We start from the raw sequence: 25,724 nt of genomic DNA, 5'->3' as shown, positions 1-25,724 counted from the left end.
CCCTTGCATATCCCATTCATGTTCCTAACACATAGCACACAGAACCTAGCATTTAGGTTCTGTATGTGTGTGGTACTGGGAATTGAACCTGGAGTCTTCTCACTGAGCTGTCCCCACCCACCCCACCCCACCCCATTTTGGGACACGGTCTCTCAAAGTTGCTGGGTTGCCCAGGCTGAGCGCAAACATGATCTTTTTCCACCTCAAGAAAAATGTTTTTCAGAAATCATTAATCATTAGTCATTGATTTTTGCCTTTTTTATTTTTACCTTGTTTAGAATAAAATTAAAATGTTTTCATCCAGATACAGTTGTGGCTCAAGCCTGTAATTCTAGCACTCTAGAAAGCTAAGATGGGATCACAAGTCATGCCTGGGCAAATTGAAAAAACCTCATCCCAAAAATTGAATGAGAAGGATTGGGGATATGACCCTTGGTTTAATTCCCAATACCACTAAATAAAAAATTAATTTTTAAAATGCAGTGTAAAAATATTTTAAAATAAATATGAGAATCAGTGAGATCATACAAATAAAACCTGACACTCAAAAATGTGAAAAACAGATGTTAAATTTGTTGAGTATTTTTCCTATGCCAGGAAGGATAATAGATAAAGGCAAGGCATCTCTTTAAAATGTCTAATAGTAGAAAAATTTGCAGTGTAAAATAGTAGAAAAGTGCAATATAAAATGTGATTCATGGGGCTGGGGATTTAGTTCAGCGGCATAAGCACCTGCCTTGCAAGCAGGCGGTCGTGAGTTTGATCCCTGGAACCAATTAAAAAAAAAAGTGATTGTGAGGTACAGTTGGGTGGCAGTTTGTGATTAACATAAATAAGTTTGCAAAGGACTGCCATAGCTTGAAAGTGTAAACTTTGTAGGTGAATTCTAGGCAAAAAAAAAAAGATCACACATATAAAATCTTAGTACAGGAACTAGATGAAGATAAGCACGGGGCAATTTAGTACTTAGTGGGACCTTGTCTCAAAAGATGACAAAACAGGGAGGGGAGGTATCCAGGGATGTAACTGGGAAGGCCCTGGTTCAGTTCTAGATACAAAAACAAGAACTTTGTACACACTCTCTTTTATTCTTTATTTTTGTGGGGTTTGTGTGTGTTTTTGAGACTGAAGTCTCCCTGTGCAGTTCAGGCTGACCTTGAACTCCCTAGCCCAGTGTGGCCTTGAATTCATAAGGGATCCTGCCTTAGCCTCCCTAGTGATGGACCCACAGGCATGTACCACCATTCTTGGCTGTCTTTTTTTCCCTAGTTCTGCCTTTTCCAGATATTCTCAAATGTTTTGTTTTGCAGTACTAGGAACTGAACCTAGGGGCTTTGCACTGAGCTACATCTCTAGCTGTCTTTTGATTTGAGGCAGGATCTCACTGAATTCCCCAGGCTGGCTTTGAATTTAGTGTCCTTGTACCTCACCTCACAGAGTGCTGGGATTACTGCCGTGCCCCCATGCTGAGCTGTTGTTTTGTTTTTGAGGCAGATGTCTTGATACTTTGCCCAGGCTGATTTTGAGCGTCTCTCCATCACCCTCCCAAGGAATTGGGATCCCTTATAGTTTTCACATAATAAATTTTCAGGTACTTTAATCGTTATTTTGTAGGCTCAAGGTTTTCAAAGATGCTTTGAAATGTGGCAAACTGATTTGATGTTCTCGTATCAAATCTAATACATGAAAAGAGTATTAGAGAAAGGAGCCTTTTCTCTGCTTTAGCTCAGGTTTTCAGGCTACTTCTCAGAACTTCAGGAGGTCCTGACACACACTTGTCTATATTTCATATTGGTATTTGCATAAATTTGCATCTGGAAATAGAGTTTACTGTTTTAAATGAACTTGTTAAACATTTTTTCATATTGAATCCATCTTTTTTGAATGCCTTGTCTCATATGATTTTGATTGGTGAAGCCACCTTTTAGTTTGTATCTGTGTAGTTCGTTTTGTGTTTTGTTCCCAAGTAAATATTTATTTTTTATAAAATTTCATCTTTATAAATAGAATTTTATGTCCTATAAAATTTCATCTCATTTTACAGAATTTCACCTCATCTTTCTTGCCATTTTGGTAAGCGTTTTTTGTTTTCATACTCCATATATTCCTAATATGCAGCTCCCTCTCCTATTCAATATCATGACTTTTTTTTAGTATATGTGCTGCCTAAGGGAGCATATGTGTTACATCTTTTTAAGAACATAATCCTACAGTGTATAGTTAGTATCTGCAGCTCAGTGTGTTATTTAAACATTGTAACTACTATCTAGGTAACAACTTTATATCATAAGTTAAATTCAGGCCATCTTTCTACATGACATGATCCAGGGAAGGACGTGTTGATTGTTCAAGTGAACCTGGTTTGCAGTTCTTAAATGGTCATTCTTTTGGTTTTTGTTTGAATTACACATACTGACTGTGCATTTTTTTTAATCTGTTGAAAACCACACATTTCAGGCTAAGAAAAAAAGAAAAAGGTGAGTTTGGCCACTGTGGAGGTGCATGCTGCATGCAGTATCCTAGAGCTTCTGAAGAGCCAAGGCCCCACTTTCTCTAAGCATTTCCAGCTCTCTGCCCAAATCCCTTCACACCACCATTCTAGCCCCTTTTCCTTGCACAGGTTTCAAATATGCGTCATGGTTTGATTTTTCCCACCATGAACCTCTCAAAAAAGTACCTAGCTAACTGTCCTTTAAGACTCCTTAACTCTGGCTTCTTGAAGGGCCCAGGTCAATACATTTGACACTGGTGGTGCAAGGAGCCAGTAAGGTAGGCACTGAGACTTACTGTTTCCATGCTCGGGTGATAAACAGCTGAATTAAAACTTTTCCCAACAGGAATTTAGAAGAAGGCTTCATCAGAAGTGACTACCTTCAACAATATAATGTGTCAAGTATTTGAAAAATATGGGGAAAAATGAGTACGAGAATAATGGAGTTGACTTTTTGACTAATTGTATTGATGCATTGCCTCAGTTTGCACAATTTGACTGCAGCAAAATACTATAGGCTGGGTGGTTTAAACAATAGAAATTTATTCTTTTCAGCTCTGGAAGCTGGAAATCCAACATCAGGTGCTTGCAAGGTTCATATTGAGGCTGTGGCTTGAAGCTAGCCACCATCTTGTGTGATTGCAGAGGAAGAGCAGGAGAGAGGAGCATCACGTTGGGGCTTGGACTTCAATATGAATTTGTGGGGATGCAGTGCATTCATAGCAGTCCTATAAAGAGATAATGAAAAGTTGAGGGCAGTTAGGAAACTATTGAAAACTGAACACCAGTCTGCTTCTTTGATAGCTGCCGAAGGTTTATGTCTCCTGCTGTGGGAGATCACAAAAAGGTGATGACAAAACTATAGTTTTGTTTTATTTTGAAGTACTTTTTGTTCCTGCAGCCTAGGCTAGCTTGACACTCACTGTTTGTTTTTTGGGTCCCCCCTCTCCATCTTTTTGATGGAGGTTGATAGGGTCTCACTATGTTACCCAGGCTGGTCTGCAGTTTAGGATCATGCCCTAAGAACTCAGCCTCCCAAATAGTTGGGATTATGGGCTTGCCCTACCACACCTGGCTCTAAACTTGGAATTAAAAACACTTCAAAGATGTTTGAATGTCCAGCTGGGGCAGGTCCCTTAAGTCAAGGTCAGGGCCAAGGTTGGAAAAATTTGAGAACCTGGTGATGAGATGGAGTCATTGAGATGGCTGAATAAAGTTTTGTGTTCCCTTGACTCTGTAATCTTAGGGCTTGTAAAGTTTGCACAGTCTTCTGCTTAGGGTGTTAGAATTTGCCCCTAATGGGAACGTCCATCTGCCTCCTCCTTTTCTAGTTATCAGGTTTATACCTAGGTTTAAATCATAGCATAACCCACCTCTGATACACTGGCCCTAGTAATGGAAGAACAGCAGTATCCTCCCTAAGTGCCTGTGGGGATTACTCAGCAGATCCCTGCAGGACTCACAGTACCTGGGATAGATGCTTGAACAAAGAGGCTACAATATAATAAGAGAAAGTGTATTGCCTTGGGGACACCCTAGCAAAGTGCCCCAGGGAACTTTGTATGAACTCTTTACTAAGGTAGATCATAGACATCATGAGGAAAACTCCACAGTAAGCCAAACAATGCCTGAACTGCCACAGCAGATGATGGAATGAAAGGCTTAAGCAAGTAGGCATGCTGCAGCAAATGTTACATGAGGTTAGGCACAGAGGACATCTGATCAGCAAGGCCATCAGTAAGATGTTCCTGAAATGGGGACTAAAATCATTCTGTGCAGTGGTAGCTGTGCTTTGCAACCACTGCTGGTGGTAAGAGAGACCAAATTTTGAGGCCATCCTCTAAAAATGTGCGCCATCATCCAGAATGTGTGTGTAGTTGAATTGGAGGCCTCTACCTGGAGCATTGTTTCCTAACAGAATCCATGGGTCCTGGAACAGTAGTCCCCGATCCAGTGTATTTTTGCCAGGGGATACAAGAATCCCATTGAAATACTGTTACGTGTCCAAGGATAAGCTAGTAAAACCATCCTGGCAAGAATAATTGACTGTGATTTCCAGCTCAGGAATCTAGGCCATTCAAGGTCAGTCTCTTACAAGACTTTCAACATTTAGAAGAATAAACTCATTTTACTTGAACATGTTTTTTTCCAAGGTGTAACAGCAAAGTTCTTCAGTGCTATTTCCTAATTATGAATGTAGTTTATTGAAGGAATTTTTGAAGAACAGTGCCTTCTTGGATGTAAGAAGAACATGAATACATAAAACTGAACAAGAACAAAAATACCTCTGCAATACATGGCAATTTACTTTGAGCTTGAAGTAAGTAAAATATGTATTTTTATCCCCACTTAACTTGCATATTGCTGCTATAAATCAAGAATTTTAGCATTTATTAAATGAGTGATTAAACCAAGAAAAGCTTCAGTCTTTTTATGTTCAAGCATTGACTTTCCTGCTTGGGCTCATTTTGGTGCTTTGGAATTAATGTAGTTTGAAATTTGACATGGCCAAAGTGTATTCTGTATTCACAATGCCGAAAAGACAATTTCATGAGCCCATGTGTGCCTCCCAGAGATAGAAAGTGAGAAGACACTGTTTTATGTCTATCTCATTAGGAAAAAATTATGACTTGATTCAATAGAATGTTGCTACATATTTAACCAATTTGGTTCAATCTTTTTCCATTAAGAGGTGGAAAGAGACCAGAAAATATACTTTGGAGAAATAAAACTTTACAAGCTGGTGTTGATGGAGAGCCAGATTTGAGAATGAATGACTTTTAATTCATTTCCAAGTTTCTTAGGTTATAAGCAATGTTGTCTCTCAGAAGAGTAGATAATAAAGTATTTTTCAGCTATAATTTGCTGTAAATCAGTGTTGAGTATAAGAAGAGTATAGCAAGAGAATAATAGCAAAATATATAAAGTTTTACTCTTGTAAAGGGTAGAGAATTTATGCAACTAAAAATTTATCAATAAAAATCCCATATTTATAAATACGGATTTTAGTTGCCAGAACTGTTTTGAGATCACTAACAAATTTTACTAGTCAAAAGAAAACTGAGGTTAGGCTTTTTTTTTTTTTTAACTCCTTTTTTTTTTAAGTTTGTGTTACTGGAGTAGGAGCCCATAACCTTCTGCGTGTTAGCCCTGATTTTCAGCTCTAATTTAAACACTGTTACAGCTAACCCATCCTGATTACTTTTAGTATTTCCTACATATCCCTCCTGTTTCTGTGCATTTCAAACCAGCCCTGGACCTGGTTTGAAATAGTAGATCTATTTTTGGCTGCAAATAAAAGCAGTGAAAGGGATTTGTTGGTTTATGAAAATAGTCTAGGGGATCATCCAAGTTCAGAATAGCTACTAGAGGCAAAGACTCTTAAGAGGCTCCTACGCCCAACTCTGATTAGCTTTATTCTACAGGTAGATTCTCCCCAAATGGTGGGCTAGAAAATCTTGGACGGCTCTATTTTCCCAATTTAGTAACTCCAAGAAAATAAATGTTTTTTGGCCAGTGTTTCTATATTCACTTAGAGGGGGCTCTGGTTGGTCTCTGTGAGATCATAGGTCTATACACTCAGCCATCACTGAAGCTGTGCAGGTGGGGTCTTTGGTCAGCACTGGGTCTCTGGCAGTGAGATTGACAGCTCCACCAGAGGAAGAGTGTCTCAGTACACATGACCGTGGTTTTGGGAACTTTAAGGGGCAAAGAACATCTGCCCCACTTTTAAACTAGTTGAATTGGCCGAAATGCAGATGACAGATCTGAACTTGTATGTGTACTAACCCTAAACTACTCCAGCCTATTAGGTCCTGTGTGAGTGTAAAATCTCTGGGGAGCTGGAAGGATGCAATGGGTTGCAGCTAGAAACAACAGTTAAAGTGCGTAGTGATTTAAGTTTTATTCCAGCAGTGACTTAAAGTTATAAAGTTTCTTCAGTATGTTAAAGTATAAAACTATGAGCCTAGAGCATTGGATGAGAATGACATATCAGTTTTACTAGACTAGTCTCTAGAACCTAACAATCAAAAGCAAAAGGCTGGAGATGAAGCGAAAATTCAACACTGCAAAAAAACTCCTTAAGCACACTTTAAAGTTGTACCTATTCTATGGTAAATCTTGGATAAGATACATCAAACATTGCATTCTAATTGAATTATTAAATTTATGCAGAGTAGTGGAGTGCATATAAGTTGTAATTGTGTACCTAATAGACTAGATATTACTTGATTATTTTATTGTCTGTATTATGTTTTATAAACAGTTTAGTAAATATCAATTTTATGCTACAATCAGTAAGTTGAGAGTAACATTCAAGTATGTCATATGCTAATAATTTAAATTTTACATCATTCCTTTGCTTAGTATATGTTTTATTTAAGATATTGAAAGACAGTGATTCTGTGTGTATTGGGAATGTCACAAAAATGTCACCTTACTGAAGTAAATTCCTGGTGGTAAGCAGAAGATACTTCTAAACATTTTTCTTTTTAAAGTACTTGCTGGGTAAGCACTCTAGCATTAGGCTACATCTTTAGGCAAACATTTGATTTGGTGATCTTTTTCCTTGGCATCCTTATTTAGAAAAATTTCTTAAATCAAATAATATGCAATTAAAAGCACAAAAATGTTTCAATGTATCAGCTAGGTTAGTATTAATTTTACAAAAGAAAAACCAGTTACCTCATAGAGAAAAATCATAAATCTGGAGTCTTTAAAAATAATTTTTCTTCTGATCTTCTTGAGACAAGGTCTCACTATGCAATTTAGGCTAGCCTTGAACTCACTAACCCACGCTGGCCTTGAATTTGCAGTGATCCTCCTGCCTCAGCCTCCCGAGTGCTGGAATTACAGGTGTGTGCCACCACGCCTGGCTACCTCTGATAATTTTAACATAATTAGTAAAATGTTATCTGTATAGGAGAGTAAAGTGCAGATAAACTGAAATACAATAAAAGGTACCCATCATTCTTCTCAGAGATAACCTTACAAGCTTAATACAGAGACTTTTGGTGGGATGGATAAGGTCTCCCTGTATACTCCAGACTGGCCTTGAACTGGTAATCACTCTTTAGCCTCTTGAGTGCTGGAATTACAGGTTTGTGAAACAATGCCTGTGTTTGTATATGTTTTATTTAAGATATTGAAAGACAGTGATTCTGTGTGTATTTATGTTTATGTTTGGTTATACACATAAATTTATTATTAAATTAAATTATTAAATTGAAATCAAGCATAAAGAAAAGCCAGGCATGGTGGTATACCCCTGTAATCCCAGCACTCAGGAGGCTGAAGCAGGAGGATCATTGTGAGTTTGAGACCATCCTGGGCTATTAAGTGAACTCAAGGCCAGCTTGAACTGCATAGTGAGACCCTATCTCAAAAAACCCAAAAAAACAAAAAACAACCTCCCCCCCAAAAAAACAAAACCAAAAAACCCCATAAAGAAAACAGCTGTGAGTTATCACTGCACATTTATTGGAATTAGCTAGAGTCTAAGCAGGGACAACACCAGATACCAGGGAGGATGTGGAGCTCCAGGAATTCTCACTTATTGCTGACAAGAATGCAAAATGTTGGAGCTACTTTAGAAGAGTTTGGCAATTGCTTAGAAAACTAAAGCATGAAAAAAAAAAAACACAAAAGAAAACTAAAGCATGCTCTTGCTGTATGATTCCATGATTTCATTCCTTGGTATTTCCCCAGAGATACTGAAAACTTTTTGTCCTCCTGAGTAACTGGGATTACAGGCATGCACCACCATGCCTGGCTCTTCTAATGTTTTATAGTTTAATTTTTACTAAGTTATTTCATGAAAGAACAGAATCCCAAGTTTATTTATTCATTCATTTATTTTTTTGGTACTGGGAATCAAACTCAGGACCTTCATGCTTGCCAGACAGGCATTGCACCATTGAGTTATATCTCTGTTCCCAGGAGCCCAAATTTAATAATGAAGAAAACTTACATGTTTCCTTAGTAAAAATTTACATGTTTACTTAGTAAGCAGTAGTCTGCACAGGTACATACAGGATAGATGGGTTGGAATTCATCACTGGTAACTGCTGAGTTTTCCTCACCAGGTTAGAATTGCAGACATGCACCACCACACCTAGCTATTTTTTAAAAAATAGTACAAGATTGCTGAAAAATCTCAATAGATGTACATGTATACTTTGGTACACAAAAACTTTTTAAGGCTCTATAGATGTCTTCTCATTGTTTACTTGGCTGCAGTGTCAATCCAGCAATGATATTATTTGAACTAACACCACTGCCTGGTCCCTGTCACTTTAGTTCATTCATTTGTTGGGCAACCCTAACCCTAACCCTAACTTAAAAAGTCAAAAAAACTAAAGGACATAAGAAAAAGCAATACTTACGAGCCCAGTCTTCCTGTGTGCCAGTTTAGCTTTGCAGAGGCTGCCATTTGCACCTCCCTTAGCTGTGTCTTCTCCTATCTCCATATGTTTCAAAAATTGACATTTGCTTGGTGTGAGCGTGCACACTTATAATCCAAGCACTCAGAATGCTGAGGCAAGAGGATCATTACATAGTAAGTTCAAGGCCTCCCTGAACTACGTAGTGAGACCCTGTCCTGAAACCATGAAAGAAGAAAAAAGACATTTAATTTATATATCATACAACTCATCCTTCTGAAGCTTACAGTCAGGTGTGTTTTAGTATGTAGTATCACCCTTACCGCTAATTCCACATTTCTTTCTTTTTGGGGGGAGGGGCGCGCTGAACAGGGTCTCACTGTGTAGCCCAGGCTGGCCTTGAACTTGCAATGATCCTCCTGCTTCCGCCTCCAGAATGCTGGGATTGCAGGGGTCTACCAGGACGCCAGCCTCCACCACATTTTCATCATCTCAAGTTTCATACCCGGGGCTGGGGATTTAGCTCAGTGGCATAAGCACCTGCCCTGCAAGCAGGCAGTCGTGAGTTCGATCCCCGGTACCGATGAAAAGGAAGAAGACCCCCCCCCCCCAAAAAAAAAATATATATATATATATTCTCCCATCTTGTGGGTTTTTTTTTTTTAGTTTCTTGATAGTACCCTTTGATATATGAAAATTTTTAATTTTTATACAATTCCATTTACTTTTTTCTTTTGTTGCTTACATTTCCTTCTAAGAGGTTTATAGGTTTAGTTCTTATTTTTCTGCCTCTGATAATTTTGAATTTATTTTTGTATATAGGATGAGATATGGGGTCCAAATTCATGTTTTATATGTGGTTTTATCATCATTTGATGAGGAAGGAGACTTTTCTTTCTCCATAGGCATCCCAGAAAAACACCACTTAACCACAGATTTATGGGTTTATTTTTACAGTCTTGAGTCTATCTACCCACCCCTCCCCACCCTCATGCCACTGGGGATTGAACTCAGGGCTCCTGTAATAAGCTTCATCCCCAGCTTTTTTATTTTTTATTTTGAGGTAGGGTCTTACTAAGTTGCCAAATTGCCCAAGCTGGGCTTGAACTTGCAGTTCATCTACTTCAGCCTCCCTGGGTGCTGAGGTTACAGCTATGGCCCCAAAGTCTGCTTCTTAGTCTATGTTTTTATCTTTATGCCAGCAATGTACTGTATTTTTTTTTTTTTTTTTTTTGGTCTTTTTCCTTTTTATTGGTACTGGGGATCAAACTCATGACTGCCTGCTTGCAAGGCAGATGCTTAGGCTGCCGAGCTAAATCCCCAGCGCCTAATGTACTGTTTTGATACCCTAAATTACAAGTTTTGACTTTGTCTTCCTACTTTGTTCTTTGGCAAGACTGTTTTGATTATTTAGGGGTCCTTTGAATTTCTTTTCTAAATTTTAAGATCAGTTTATTGATTTCCACAAAGAATCTCACTGCGATTTTGATATAGATTATGTTGCATCTGTAGATCAATTTGGGGAGTATTGCCATGTTAAAAATATTAAGTCTTCCAATTCTAAACATGGAACATCTTTTTATTTAGGTCATGTTAATTTCTTTGAATTATGTTATGTATGTATATGTGCACACACAATTGGAAACATTGTTTTGGTGATAACAGTGGGGCACCAGAAGGAGGGGCACCATGAGAAGATCCAGGATATCTGGAAGTAGACAATTCAGTCAACCACAGTTCATTCACCAGCTGCTCCTCTTGGAGTCCTTTCGTCAGCCCTTCGTTGTCCTGCTGCTCTCTGTAGGGTTTGCTTTTGAAGCCTGCCCTGTGGCTCTGCGCCTGGACTCTTCTTTACCATTCTAGGAGGCTGTCTGTGTATCCACCTGGTGGATCTAGTAGTTCTTCCTTTGTTTACTTTTTCAGTTGCTTTCATTCTCCTAGCACAATAAGGAAACAGGTAATGACATCTTGACATTTAAAAATGTCTACCTTTATATATAATTATATTTTTAAATAAATCGTAGTTACCATTTTTATTGAGAATTGCAGTTGGAAATAATCTTTCCTCCAAATATTTTGAAAGTGTTCATTAACTTCTAGGTTACAGTTTTTGTTTTCTTGAGAAAGCAATGTCATTAGTTCCTCACATTCTTTTATATGTGATTTGTTTCCTGGTTTGAAGCATTTGAATTAAGAAATCAGGCTTCTAAATTTCTTTTTTTTTTTTTTTTTTTGTCTTCGTTTTTATCGGTACCAGGGATCGAACTCATGACTGAGTTTATGCCGCTGAGCTAAATCCCCAGCCCCCAAGGCTTCTAAATTTCATGAAATCTTTCTTGTCTCTTTTTTCTTTTTACTCCTTTATCTTTTTTTATTTTTTGGTGAGTATCATGTCACTTGTGAAGGCTGATTTTCAAATCTTGGGTTAAAAATCTTCCTTAGCCTTCCAAGTAGCTGGACTACAAGAATGTACCAACATATCTGGTTTAACTTAGTCTTTTAAATTCATTTTGTGGGGATGGCCATTGTCAATCTGGAAATTCATGTCCTTCAGGTTGAGAAAATTCTCTCGCTGTTTCTTTGATAATTTCCATCCATTCATCTGATCTGGGAATTTTCAACATGGAAATTTTGTGGTTCCTTGCTTCCTTCACTGAATCTCTAAAATTCTTTTCTTTTTGTACAATAATTTTTCCCAGTACAAAGTACTGTGAGTTGAACCCAGAACCTTTGCACTGAGTTACATCTCTGTCCATATATATATATATATATATATCCATTTAATTTTGAGACAGAATCATGCTAAATTGCTAAATTGGCCAGACTGGCTAGAACTTGTGATCCTCTAGCCTTAGCACCCCTCCTACTCTGAGTGTGCTGGTTTTTTTTTTTTTTTTTTTTTTTTGGTGCCGGAGATTGAATTTAAACCTCGCGCTTGCCAGGCAGACACACTGCTGAGCTAAACCCCTGGCTTTGTGCTGGGCTTATAGATATATATCACCATGCCCAGCTTTCCTTTTTTTCTTTTTTAATTTTTATTTTTTTGGTACTGGAGGTTGAACTCACAACCTCATAACCTTTTCTTTAAAAAAAAAAAAAACAAACAAACTATTGTCTATCTCTTTGCGTGCTTTTTTCTTAGTTTTTCTATTTTAATATTCAATTTTCATTTCTTTCTTTAGATGGTAACTTTTTTATAGTATCCAATTCTGTTTTCAGGGATACAGTGTATTCTTTAGACCCTAATGATTTTATTTTTAAGCAAGCTTCTGTTACTTCTGTTGTCTGTCTTTAATCTTAGCCTTTGCTATGGTCTGAATGTTTATGTCACCCCAAAATTGACATGTTGAAAACTTAACCTCGGGGCTGGGGATTTAGATCAGCGGCATAAGCACCTGCCTTGCAAGTGTGTGGTTGTGAGTTCGATCCCTGGTACCGATAAAAAAATGAAAAAGACAAAAAAAAAAAAAAAAAAGTGAAAACTTAACCTTAAAGCAATAGTATTAAGATTGGGGATTTAGGAAGTGATTAGGATGTGATGGCCCTGCCCTTACCAGTGAGCTTAGTGCCCTTGAAAAGAGGCTGAAGGGAGCTTGTTCCTCCCTTTTGTCACCTGAAGATACATCTGGAAGGTACCAGAGGTGATAGAAAGCGCAAACCTTCCTCAGACGCTGCACGTTTGAGTGCTGTGACGGTGAACCTTTCAAAAAGGAGTGCCCAAATTGCAGCCCCAAATCCACTTTTTTATTGCAAAGTGCCAACACTGCTGTTAAACCTGAGTGCTGAGGTTTTAGTTTAGAAAAAAGCAATTCACACATTAACTTCTTTCATCTTAAAAGAAAGGTTTGCCACCACTATGCTAGCATGTTTATTTTGGACTTTCCAGTTTCCTGAACTGTAAGCAATAAGTGCCTGCTCTTTGTGAGTTATCTGGTTTACATTTTTGTTATAGCAGCCTGAATGGGCATAAGACAGTCCTTTTCTTTTTAATTTCATTTTTGGACTCAGTCTTCATTTTGGTTACCTTGTTCCAATATATAGGAGACATGAAAGCTGACTAGAACGTGCCTGTAAATGGCACGTTGGCAATAGGTTTATTGTCTCTGTAGCAGGAAAGACAATAAGCTTAGTTCTCTAGAGACACCTTTGGTCTCCTGCCTGATTATGAGCCTGCCTGCCACACTTCTAGGGGCTGGGTAAGACTATTAATTAGGTTAGAAAGCTGTGCTGCTGAAGATATTCAAAGGTGCAGTGGCTTGAAGAATAAAGTAGTTCTTTTCCGGGGTTGGGGATATAGCTCAGTGCCTGCTTGGCAAAGGCAAGGTCCTGAGTTTGATTTCTGGTACAAAAAAAAAAAAAAAGAAACTAAAGTAGTTCTCTTATGCACAACTGTCAAGGTGGAAAAAAATGGATTGCTTACCGCAACCTATTCATCCAGGAGTTGGTATTTTGGGTTTTTTTGTTTGTTTTTTGTTCTGGGCACTTGTCTTTGAAGGTATATCCTCAAAATAAGCTGTCTGAGACCAGCATTATCAGTATTGCTTAGGATATTGTTAGAAACTCAGATTTTTCTGACTCTCTCAGATTTGCCAAATCTGAGAGATGATGCTTGGGACTTTCCCAAGCCTTCACAGTGATTTTGATTCATGTTTAGGTTTAGGAGCCACTGCTGTAGGGCATTGTGCTCTACTCAACAGCCTCTCAGGTTAGCTCTTATTCCAACCCAAGAAAAAGGGAAGAGGGAATGTGTTTACTTTGATTCTTCTGGTGAAAACTCTAGTCAGATGGTAACACTGGCTTGAGTAGCCCTGGAAATGTGCTTCCTGCCTGACATCTCCTTGTCCTGCAATAACTCAGTTTTCATGGAAGGGGGAGAAAACATTTTGCTGGACAATACGCAGTTAGGCAGAGTGAGAGAACAGTTTGGTTCATGCACCTGGCATGGTTCATTTTCACCAAATTTGCTGTTGTCAGTTATCTTTGACTATAATATATAATATAATATATAATATATACTGAGCCCTTGGGCCTCTCTGGGTATAGTTTCCTGAGTATAAGCTCATCATTTATGAGAACCAAGCAAAAGATAGTGGCTAAGCTGTTTGCTACAGGGATAGAAATAAATTTAATGTCCTCCTACATGGTTTTCAATCAATTCTTAGGTCGAAGGCCTAATGCTTTACCTGGTATGAGTACAATTTGGTGCCTCCTCTGTTCCTGAGTTTTGCCAGGATTCTTTTTGTAAAATCAGCTTGTTTTTGATTGGTTGGTTAGGCTTCAGCTTCCTTCATGCATGAAGCTAAAACTTTCTTCTACTTGTCTTTGTGGGCTTATCTTTTACATTCTTTAACTTCTCTCTATTAGGATTTTAGAGGGCTTAGAAATAAATGAATGTATTTAGTCTGCCATTTTAAACTGAAGGTACCAGTCTGAGGAAATGGTTTCCACATGTCTTTCAAACTTAGGATAGAGGTTCATATTTGGAAGAGAAAAGAAAAACTTTCAATTACATGCAAAAGGTTAATAGGCACTATGATTAATGCATTATTTCAAGCTTAAATTTGAAAACTCATTAAAATATAATTTTGAAAAAGATATATTAAATGTTGAACAATGCCACTTTTCATTTTATCTTTAGAGTAGGGAGGTAGGGGCCTGGGAGGACAAACAAGAAGCTAATTTGCCCTTCCTATGTGCTAACTGGTGTGCAGGCTGGGAGACGAGAACACTCCCCAACCCCCACCCCATAAGCAGCTGACTGATTCAAAGAACAGGCTGAGTTGATAGCAACTGAGGTACCAAAAAGCTTATTGCTTATGTTGTTTGATTAACTTTGCAGGCCTAAGGCCAGTAGTCTGAACATCTATTAAGAGTACAAAAAAAAAGGGGCTGGGAGTTTAGCTCAGCAGCATAAGCGCCTGCCGTACAAGCAGGCAGTTGTGAGTTCGATCCCTGGTACCGATAAAAACGAAAAAGAAAAAAAAGAAGAAAAAAAGTATATATATAAAAAAAAAGTATAACAAGCCGGTGTGATGGTACATGCCTTTCATTCCAGCACTTGGGAGGCTGAGGCAGGAGGACTGCTGTGAGTTCGAGGCCAGCCTGGGCTACAAGATGAATTCAAGGCCAGCATGAACTGAATAATGAAATCCTTTCTCAAAAAGAAAAAAAAAAAAAAAAAGATAATACACAATATAGAAAATATGGGAGATTTCCTTTTGTCTTGTTTTTGAAATCCAATATTCTCAGTGTTTTGTTCCATTTTATTATTTGGTTTTGTTCAGTATTCTGTTTTAATTGGTTTTATTCTGTTTTATGTGATTTTTATTATGTCTGATGGTATGCTCAGCGATTTTAAAGACAACAAGAAGCATTATGGTAGCCATTGTTGATTTTCTGTTATCCTATTGTGAAGTCCTGTGTCACTTTCAATATTTTATTTTGATTGGCTTTATTCTGTTTTATTTTGTTTGGTTTTATTCTTTTTAAAGTTAAAAAAATAAAGTAGCAAGGTTTACAAATTTTTCATTTCAATTATTTTGGATAATTGGGACAGCTTTACTGCAACTATTCAGCTGCAGACATATAAGCACATAATATGAAAATGAAAAAATGTGACTATATTTTCAAAATTTTTATTTACAAAACAACTTGTAACTTATCTATGACCTACAGCCTGTAGTTTATTATTCTGTACTTTAAAGCATTGAACTCAGCTGGGTGAGTTCATATTATAATCCCAGTACTGGGGAGGATGAGGCAGGAGGATTGCAAGTCTGAGCCCAGTCTGGACAATTTAGCAATTAGTAAATCTGTCTCACAGAACAACAAAAACCCCAAATGAAACAAGAAGCATTGAATTTTATTTTTAAAACAATGTTATATTTTCTATTTTTCTTGACTCATTTCTCATGAAAAGCTGGTGACCATTTTCCTTCAGAATTAGTTTTGGTGCTGCTTGAATGGACCATTAATGGTATCTTTCAAGATAAAATTCTAGAGTTGAGGACTAAGGAAATGGGAACCAATAGAGAATGGCTATGAAGATCTATAAAATATGATTAGTTGATTATTAACAGTAGCGGGGATATTAGCATTGTTACTATCTTGCTTTATCAAGCAAGGTATTTTATATCTTACTTGAAAACTGGCATCTCTAGCTCTACCTGCAGGCATGGTATTCAGCTTGACCTTCAGTTTTGCCTTAATGTGTTCTAAAATGTGATGTGCTTCATGACTAGGCTCTTGGCCACAGAGTATCTGTGGTCACCTGTGCTTGGGAAATAGTACATCCTTTCCCTTTCTTGAAGACTTCAGTCTACATTGGCAGAAGGAAGACTCTGAGAAGTTCTGCAGAAAAGCTTCTTCAATTTTGTTAAATTCACAGCTTCTTTTTTTTTTTAAAAAAGGACTGGAGAGCGTCCGCGGGTCTCGAACCACCGGACCAATCTGCCCGGGCGGTTGGGAAGCCAGACTCCAAGGAACCGCTGGGCTAAAGCCAGCCAAATTCACAGCTTCTTAAGTGTATTTAATCAAAGGATCTTTTACCAAAATAGCATCTATTTGTGTCTGGTATAGTGATTCCTGGGAATTTTGGTACTGTATATGATGTTCTGGATCAGCAGTTTTTATAGCTCCAAATTGAAATTTACAGGCCCCCAGATTTCTATGCCTAGCACTGTATTGCTAGTCCTGTCTTTTATTTTGTTTTTATTTTTTGAGATACAGTCTCACTGTGTAGTTTAGGCTGGGCTTGAACTTACGTCAGCCCTCCTGCCTCAGCCCCTGTAGCCTTGTCTTTTAGTCTGGATTTTGACTTTGTATTCTGGTTTTATAGGACACAAGGATAATCTGACAGTTTCTTTTCTTTTTTTTTTCCCATGCAGTACTGGAAATTGAACCCAGCGGCTTCACACTGAGCTACTTACTACCCTGGCCCTTTTTATTTTTTTCATTTTGTGGGAGGGATTTGCTAATTATTCACGTTGCCTAAGCTAAGCTTGAACTTTTGATTTTCTTGCCTAAATCTCCCAGAGGACTGGGATTATAGGCATGGGCCACTGTGTCAGGCTAACTCCTATACTGTAGTTCTTTTAGACACTAGAAAGACATGAAAAAGTGGGACCAACATGGGAACGAAACAGGAAGCCATAGACCATTCCTGAACTAGGTATTGGATAAGACCCGAATGGCTTGAGAAAATTTAGTAAGCCTAGCAACTCAATGAGTGTAGTTACTGTTTTGTGCTGTCCTTTCACAAAAACCCAAAGTAAGAAGCTGTATTTATTTCTCTCTCCTTCTGTTCATTTTGTTATTTATTTTATATTTTGAGACAGGGTCTTGCTTTGCAGTTCAATCTGGCCTTGAACTAACTAGCTCAGGCTGGCCTTTAACTCTTAGTAGTCCTTATGCCTCAGCCTACTGAGTACTGGGATTACAGTCTCCATGCCCTGCTATATTAGTCATTTTGGATTGTGATGCCAAAGTATCTTAAATGGAAAATTTGTAAAGAACAAATTTATTTCCAAGTTTTGGAAGTTGGGAAACTCAAGGTCACGGCATCAGTAGATTTGGTGTCTGGTGAAGGTTTCCTTGCTGCACCCTTATATGGCAGAAGAGTGGACTTGCAAAAGGAAGTGGCAGCTGTCTGAATCCTTTTTTTAGACAGAGTATTACTCAGAGTAGCTCAGGTTGCCCTCCAACTTATGATCCTCCTGCTTCAGCCTCTGAAGTGCCATCACTGGCAGCCTGAAGGGATTTATAGGCATTAATCCCTCCGGGAAGGTAAGAGTCCTTATAACATGATAATTCCTGCAAAAGCTCCACTTTTAAATACTATCACATTGGGGATTAGCTTTCAATGTAATGAATTTTGGAAAGATGCATCCTTTCAAACAAGAGCAGGCTAGCAGTGACGGTACAGAGACCCAATGCATCTTCTGATCATTCCTTTTTCTTTTGGTATTAACACTTGTGCTTACAGAGATGTGAGGATTCAGAAGTATACTTCCTACAAGTTCACAGAAAGGCATCGTGTAACTTAGTGGTAATTCTGCTAGTGTGACTCTTAAGATCAGGGATATAATTAGTGCAGTTCCAAGCAAATTAGAGAGTTGGGAATGGAGGTTCCTACACCTATTTTACTAGTTTACTCAAATTGAGTAAAGGTTGGTGATCTAAGTTGCAAAAGGGGGAAGGAAAGTAGGAGAGTTGACATCCAGACCTTAAGGTAGCTCTGGTTTTCTTATCATGAATAATTTGAATCAAAGAGAACAAAATTTCTGAAGACTTCAGCTTTATTTCCAAAAGCATAAACATACTCATTTACTCCAAAAGCACTTACTGTCCATGCCCTTGCTGTTGCATGCGGACACTACAAAGGTGAATGTGAGACAGAGCCTGCCCTTCGACAATGCACTGGCTGGCAGGAGAAGACAGGCTAGAAAAACAAATTACAGTATTCAACACCCCTACACTGTCATAGAAGTGGGCATCTAGAGAAGAGCGTGGTTGGCTCAAATTTCCCTCTCAGGTGATTTCCGAATGGCTCCAAGGATGATTTGTTCATTGAGTGAGGGAAGGCCAAGGAGGCAGGGAGAGGGAACAGCCTATAAGCTGGCTCAGAGGTGCTGAGTTTGACACACCCCCCCCCCCCCGTGTGGCAGGTGTGAAGAATATGCATTCATTCAAATCAATATCCAAATGTTGACTGAGCAGCTAGAGGTCATTAATCAAGGAGTGGCATTAAAAGGACCCAGGCTGCAGCGAAAAGGGGAAAGGAAGACGTACATTTCTGGGAGGAAAACAGTAGACAATATTGTGCTACATGAAACCAATCATTTGCCAGGCTCTACCTAAAGGTCTTTATACATATTATCACATTTCATACATATTAGTCTTATCTTAAAAAAATTAACAGGTGAGCAAGATAATATGGCCATGCCTTTGTCTCATATGTAGACAACTATGGGTTTTAGATGACTGAAATCACAGATCTAGTAGACATTTCTCAAGCAGATAAGCAGTAGTAGGAGGGAACTCCAGAAACAATGCAAATGCGTAAGTCTGTGAGGAAAACAGTAACAGTTTTATTCTTTAACTTATTATTAGGTTAATATAGATTTCCTTGTGGCATTTATTAAAGTGGGCTTAACCAGATGGAAGTTAATTTGGCTATAAGTAACCTGCATCAAAACCAGGACGAATCAAGAAGTAATTCGACTTTTCTGGCATCCTTGCCTCCGAAGTCTGGGATCTAGGGCACTGTTTTGAAATGGGCCTCATTTTGGTTCCAAGAATTTCTTCACGCAAGCTTCCGTGCTGGTCGCGGAGGAAGCTTGGTCACCACGCCAGTGTGGGAGAACAGGTGATTAGGGATCACTAGTGTTTTCTGGCCGAGACAGTGGGCTCGCCCCCTCCCTTGTCTCCCTCCCCCAGTCGGGAAAGGTGCGGGATCCGCAGAGCCACGCGTCGCAAAGCGGCGGCCAGAGCGGCCGGGGGATGGTCGCGCGTCCCCATCGCGGCAGAGCCGGGTAGCCGCAGAGCCCTGGAAAGGTAGGAGCATAGAATCGGGCGAGGGCTGTCTCTAGAAAGGGCCCAGGGTCAGGCGGTGGGGGAGGAAGTGGCTGGCGCAGGTGTGGAAAGGCCGCCGGGCCCGAGCGCGACCCAGAGGATGGAGAGCCGCGCCGGGACGCGCAGACTGCAGACCGGCGCGCGGCCCGCGCACTCGCTCGCCTCGGTTCTCAAGGCCTCGTGACGCCCGGGCCTGAGGCCTAGACGGCCGGCGCCGCTCTGCGGCCGGACTGCTGACGGGGCCAGGCGGCCGCCAGGGGGCGGGAGCTGCGCCGCGAACAATGGCAGCAAGGGGCAGCGGGCGGGCTCGAGGCGGAGCGGAGGGGGCGCGGGCGCGGGCGCGGGCGCGCGGGGCTGGCGTGCCGGGCGGGGCGCGGGAGCGGCTGCGCGGGCGGGGGCGCGCGGCGCGAGCCCGGGAGGGCGCGGCGGGAGCGCAGGGAGGCGGGCTGAGGTGGGGGGCGGGGAGCTCGAGGGGTGGAAGCCGGCAGCGGCGGCGGCCGAGCGGGGTCAGTTCTCCGTAGTGTTTGCTAATGTTGGAGCCGTCTGCAAAGTGTCCCTGGCAAGAAGGTAAATACCCTCTTTGGGGGCGCCCGGGAGGCCCCGACTTCCGCCCCGCTGGCAGAGGAAGCACAGGACGCAGGAATCCCTGCGGGGCCGCGGCGCGCGAACCCTGCGCGGAGCGGCCCCCTTCGCGGCCTCCCCTCCCCCGCGCCATCCCGCCCTCTGCGCAGGGGGAGGGGAGCCGTGGGGGGCTGGGCCGCGGGTGCGGAGGCGAATGAATGGGGGGCGGTGTGTGGAGGGGGTGGGAAGACACAGGTGTCCGGGGGGAGGAGCCGGGAGGAGGGCGAAGGGGGCCGCCCAGGTGGGGTGTTGTGGTGGGGACGAGGCGGGGGTACAGGGCGGGGGGGAGGCGTCGTGGGGCGCGCAGGTTACGGTGGGAGGCGGCGCGAGAGGGAGGTCGGGGCGCGGGAGGGTGGCGGCGGTGGCTCTCTGTATAATGGGCAAGTGGCAGAGACGTAACTCGCCGAAATGGGGATGGTAGGTGGGGCCGAGGGGACAAAATACATCCTCAGACTGGCAAGTTCTGCTCTGGCTCTTAGGAACTACTACAGTGGTGGCTCGGCTTAAAGGGGTAGTTGGCAGTAGTGACCTTGCTCGGGCGCAGGGAATTGAGCTACAGACAAAGCTTGGTCACTGAAGCCACGGTGTGTAGACGGGCACTCCAGTCTCTCCTGGGGTGAGCCGGGGGCGGGGATGGTGGGGGTGTTCCGCAGAGGCGGTGGAGGCGGACGCAAAGCTGGGATTCGTAGGGAGGGGGCGGGGATAATGGTTCTGGGTTCTGGAAGTCCCTGAAATTACATGAAGAATTGTGCATTTTGCATGGAGAATCTTCTTTGAAACTGGACCGTATGTTTTGTGATCCCCATCCCACCCCATAAGAATTATCTGGATAGAGAAGGGCCATCCAATTAGGGTAGACCTGGGAATTTACTGAAGAATTTGAAAGTGGGTAGAAAGGGTAAATGTAACCCACTATTAACTAAAAACCTTTATTTAATGTTCAAGTTCATAATTTTGGGGAACTCTGCCTGAGCAGCACTTAGATTTTGATGGATCCTGATGTTTTAGGAAAGCGTGATGTACACTTGAAAATCAAAATTGCATTGAACTGGTGGGATAATAGTAACATTGTAGGAAAGAAAAGATCGCAACATTTCTTCAGGAGGGTATTTCTTCCCATTCTTGCTTCCTTAAAATGATAATTCAGGTATACTGTTGTGAATTAAGCTGCTATGGAAAAATCTTACCTAATAAAACTATCAAAACCCAAGTTTATTTTGCTTCTTGATTGTTTTGTAATATGGCAGATTTTTCGTTGTTCAGTTTTTTTTTGTAGTCGTTGGATCCAAGGCCTTCCAGCCCCCAGCTACATGCCCCCTTCTTTAAAACATTTTGTCTTTCTTTCTTCTCTCTCTTCTTCTGTCTCTCTCTCTCTCTCTCTGTTCCCTGCCAGGTTTCTTTTTAAATTTTCAGACCAGGTTTGGCAAGTTGCTAAATTACCCAGGCTGAACTGAAATTTGTAAACTTTGTGCCTCAGCATGGAGTGTTGGGTTTACACGGATAGGCCACCTTGCCTGATTCAGTTTGTCGATATTAGTGCAAACCAGAGATACCACATAACACTTGAATTGTAGAATTGCTACATTTTGCAGTAGGCCTGAATAAAATTTGTGAAGCACTAATGCCTAACTAGCAGTGGGGAAGGGTGTGTGCTCCCCCACCCCATGATTTCAACTCTAGTTACATTGCCGCATTTCATTACATGGTATGGTGAATACTTCCTTACAAATAACTAATTTTATTTATTTTTGAGACAGACTCTTGTTATGTAGCCCATACCGGCCTCCAACATGCAGTGATCATCCTGCCTCAGCCTCCTGTGTGCTGGGATTACAGACATGCACCCCCACACCCAGCTATTCCCACCCTTTTTAAACTTCGACACAGAGTTTCTATAGTTGCCCTGGCTGGAATCAAATTTGTGATCTTTCTGCCTTTGCTTCCCACTGCTGGGATTACAGCCATGAGCCACAGTGTCCTGCTGAAATTTTTAAATTTTAACTTTTTATTTGGGAATAATTTAAGCATACAGAAAAGTTGCAAGAATAAAAACAATGCAGAGAACATTCTTGTAATATTTACTCAGATTTATGTTCTCAATTTACCCATTTATTATTTTCTCTTTTTTTGTATTTTTAATTTATTTCCATTTACAGAAAATATTTCTTATGTAGACCCTGTAGGGGTAAAATATATATATTATGGTCCCTTACTCCTAAATATTTCCTCACAGGAAACCTTAACAATTTTACATTTTGTTATTCTTGTCTTGCTTGAAATAAAATTCTTGAAAGAGTGGATTTATCTTTTCTGTAAAGAAGAGAAACATTTTTAAGATAGTAATCAAGCTTTAAGCACAGAAAGTGAGGCTGAGATGTTACCTAAAATACGTTTTTGGTCAAAATGTTTTGTTTGTACCTAACCTCTTGATTTCGTTATTATTTCCTTTTCTTGTACTCTTTTTGAGAGCAGGAAGTCTAGATATGGCAGAGTTGTCTGTTTATTCACTAGATTGTGCAGAGTTCAGTATGCAGCCTTCAAGTATGATTACCTGCTTGTTGATATATTCATGCTTTGCTAGGCACTCAAGATATTACATGAATATTTAGTATGATAAGAACTATAACATTTTATGGTGTAATAATTATATCACTGTTTGATTTTTTTTAATAACTCCCCAAAGTTTTATGTAGTTCCCTTGCCATTGTGTTGTCTTAGAGGTTAAACTCTTGATTTTGGTATAGGAGAAAATTTAAGAAGGCAGGTCTTGAAGAGATGATTTAGATCCTGTGTGAACTGTGTTTTAATCCTGTAAGTGACACTATGGGCAGATACACGAACCTCTAGGAAAATGGGATAAGATTTACCTCCTAAAGACTGAGGCTTACATGAGTCCATGTAAGTATAACGAAATGTCACTGGGCATATAAAATTGGTATCTGATGAATCTTAGTTGCCTTTTTGTCTTGACTGGTGGTATGTGGAGTTTGTCAGTGGGGCAGCTTGTAGAGTAACACTTTTATATATAGTACTCAGAATCTGTCATAGGCTTTTAGGTGGCACTAAAGCTTATAATTTTATTTTCCTAATTTTAAAGCAGGTCTTTTGGTATCTATTTTAAAAATTAAAATGAAAAAAGTTTTTAATAACCTTATGGATTTTTTAGAGTGGAGTGCTTTTTAATTGGTATGTAGTTTGGTGATTGTTTTTGGTCTGAGAATGATAATAGTAAATGCTTTCACTTTTCATATTGCCAAATGGGTGCTTATAAATAAGTTTATAGATATTTATTTAATTACCATGTCATGTAAAGTAGTTTTTATTCAGAATTACAAAAATTTAATTTTGTACAGCTTTTATCAGATGGGCACAACACAATTCATTGTAGGAGTGTGTTACATCAGCTAATAGAGGTTGAATGTTTAATTCCTCTTGAGCAGTAAGTCTTCCCCTGTTTGTAATGCTTTCTTCATCTACTGCCCCACCTGTTTTTTGTGTTTGTTTGGTAGCTTAGAGTCTGGAACTGTGTGTTCTAAAGTGCATGACTGGATACCACTGTAGGACATTTTTGAAGCATGCGAGTAGATTTCTCCAAAAGTACTTAGTTGTAATTGGATTTTACTGTAGCTGGAAATTTTTCTTTTTGAGACAGGTCTTGCTGTGTAGTTCAGGCCGGCCTCGAACTCGCTGTGTGACACAGACTGGCCTCATCTTTGTGGCAGTTTTCCTGCCGCAGCTAGGGTTACACTTGTGAGTGGCAATGCTGGGCTCTGGAAACTGTTTTGACACAGGAGTGAGGTCGATGTTGTAAAACCACAGATAGTAAAAGACTGGTCTGCATCTTATTGATGTATTTGAGATTTTATCAAGTTGTTTAAAATGGAAGACCGTGGACTGGGTATGTTTGTGAAGAAATGAAGTCTTAAAAACATGTGTCACTGTAGTAGGCATGTAATTGTGAATTATATTTTTATATCAATGTAATAACTTCTTTGATGAAAAAGAACAGCTAGCATATTCTACTTACCTCAGTGTGCTGTTATACACAGACTAGTTTCATGTGTTTCGGTTTATTATGTAATGTTTCATAATTGTGAAGGAAAGGCTTAAAATTGTAGGTATTATTATTTATTTTCAATTCTGGGGATTGAATCTAGGCCCCTTGCAAGGAGTTACATTCCTGGCGCTTTTATTTTTTAAGATAGAATTCTCACTCAGTTGTATAGACTTGGCTTGAACATGTGCTTATCTTCAGAGCACTAATATTACATGTATCACCATGCCTGGTTACAGTAGTCAATTTTAAAGGAATAGATACTTTCATTTTTGTTACTTCATAAAATACCTTATGTATATTAGAAGATAAGAATTTTAAAGAGTGTGTCTCTATATCTTATTGTGCCTACTTTTTGGAGTCAGTCACTTATATTACCAAACTCTAATACTGAAAAAATATGCACAGTTTTCATGTTCATAGGTTTATAGTAAATAAAATCACCATGAATTTCTAAGAGTTCATGCATGCTTAAATAATGCTAAATTTAGGAAAATAAAGGACAATAAATCACTAAAGTACTTTTAGTGATTTATTTACAACTTTCCAAATGGATTGTTTGGAATGAATTCAGTTAAAGAGAAAATTGGTTTAGCATATTGTAATACTAGTTAATGAATGTACACTTTTTAATGACTTTTTTTTTTTTTTTGGTATTAGGGATTGGTTATTTTTTTTTTTTCTTTTTTTAAATCAGTACCGGGGGATCAAACTCACAACTGCCTGCTTGCAAGGCAGGTACTTACACCGCTGAGCTAAATCCCCAGCCCCAGGTATTAGGGATTGAACTCAACCTAAGAGCATGCCAGGCAGGTGCTTGTGCTGCTGAGTTAAATCCCCAGCCTCTATTTTTTTTGTACTGGGAATCGTACTCAGGACCTTGCACCTGGAGCAGTGCTGCAGAGCCATATCCCCACTCCTAATGACCTCTTTTTTTGAATTAAACATATAAATGTGAGATTTATAATTTACCACATTCAGATTCCAACTTGTTTGCTCATGTTGAGCAGGGAATTTATTACAGGTTAATTAATAAAGTACTATGAGAGCATTGAGTTTTAGAGTTGAATTGGATTGCCTTATTTATTTCACAACAAATTACCTCAGAATCTAAGGGCTTATACTAACAAATGTTATAGTTTCTGTGGGTTAATCAGGGTGCACATAAGTGCTTGTGACTAAGGGTCACTTAGGTTCCAGTGAAACTTCTGGCTGGGGCTGCAATCACATCCTAAAGTTTGACTGGTGGAAAAGACTTTCTTCCAAATTCATTATTGTGGATCTTGGCAGGATTCAGTTTCTTGGGGCTATTGGACAGGAGACTTCACTTTTTAATGGCTGCTGGCCAGAGGTTTCTCAGTTCTTTGTCATATGTGGACCTCTCCAAAAGGACAACTCAAAATACAGCATCTGTCATCTTAGAACAAGCAAGAGATTGAAAGAAAGCAAAATCTGACTTTTCATAGCCTAATTTTGAAAGTTTTATCTCATTTTGCTGTAGTTTGTTGGAGGCTATCTACTGCAAGTACTTTCAGTGTAGTGTTTTGTTTGTTTTGGTGGTATACTGGAGGTTGAACCCCCAGGTCCTTTGCACTGAGCTATA

At 39.9% G+C, this 25,724-nt stretch overlaps 2 protein-coding genes across 8 annotated transcripts in view; both read left to right on the top strand.

The window, feature by feature from the left end:
• The window catches only part of Ube2w (ubiquitin conjugating enzyme E2 W), a 170,824-nt gene that overhangs the window by 57,493 nt on the left and 87,607 nt on the right, over positions 1–25,724 (top strand). The window contains exon 6 of one of the 6 annotated variants that reach the window (XR_010050183.1): positions 14,930–19,428. The exons of the other annotated variants lie outside the window; for them this stretch is intronic. The gene's annotated coding sequence lies outside the window, so the exon portion shown is untranslated. The remainder of the gene's footprint in view (positions 1–14,929; positions 19,429–25,724) is intronic. 6 annotated transcript variants of the gene reach the window in all.
• Stau2 (staufen double-stranded RNA binding protein 2) overlaps positions 19,352–25,724 on the top strand; it is a 261,902-nt gene continuing 255,529 nt past the window's right edge. Inside the window, exon 1 of one of the 2 annotated variants that reach the window (XM_013143908.3) lies at positions 19,352–19,428. The gene's annotated coding sequence lies outside the window, so the exon portion shown is untranslated. Of the gene's footprint in view, positions 19,429–19,920; positions 20,014–25,724 lie in introns of those variants that run through there. The other variant, XM_063257458.1, reaches the window with a different exon arrangement.

Source organism: Cavia porcellus, unplaced genomic scaffold (assembly GCF_034190915.1).
Source record: "Cavia porcellus strain 051 isolate PalLab524CR breed Dunkin Hartley unplaced genomic scaffold, mCavPor4.1 scaffold_10, whole genome shotgun sequence".
In the NCBI taxonomy this organism is placed as follows: domain Eukaryota; kingdom Metazoa; phylum Chordata; class Mammalia; order Rodentia; family Caviidae; genus Cavia; species Cavia porcellus.
The sequence above is the reverse complement of the archived record's forward strand: the minus strand, read 5'-3'. Positions and strand labels throughout refer to the sequence as shown.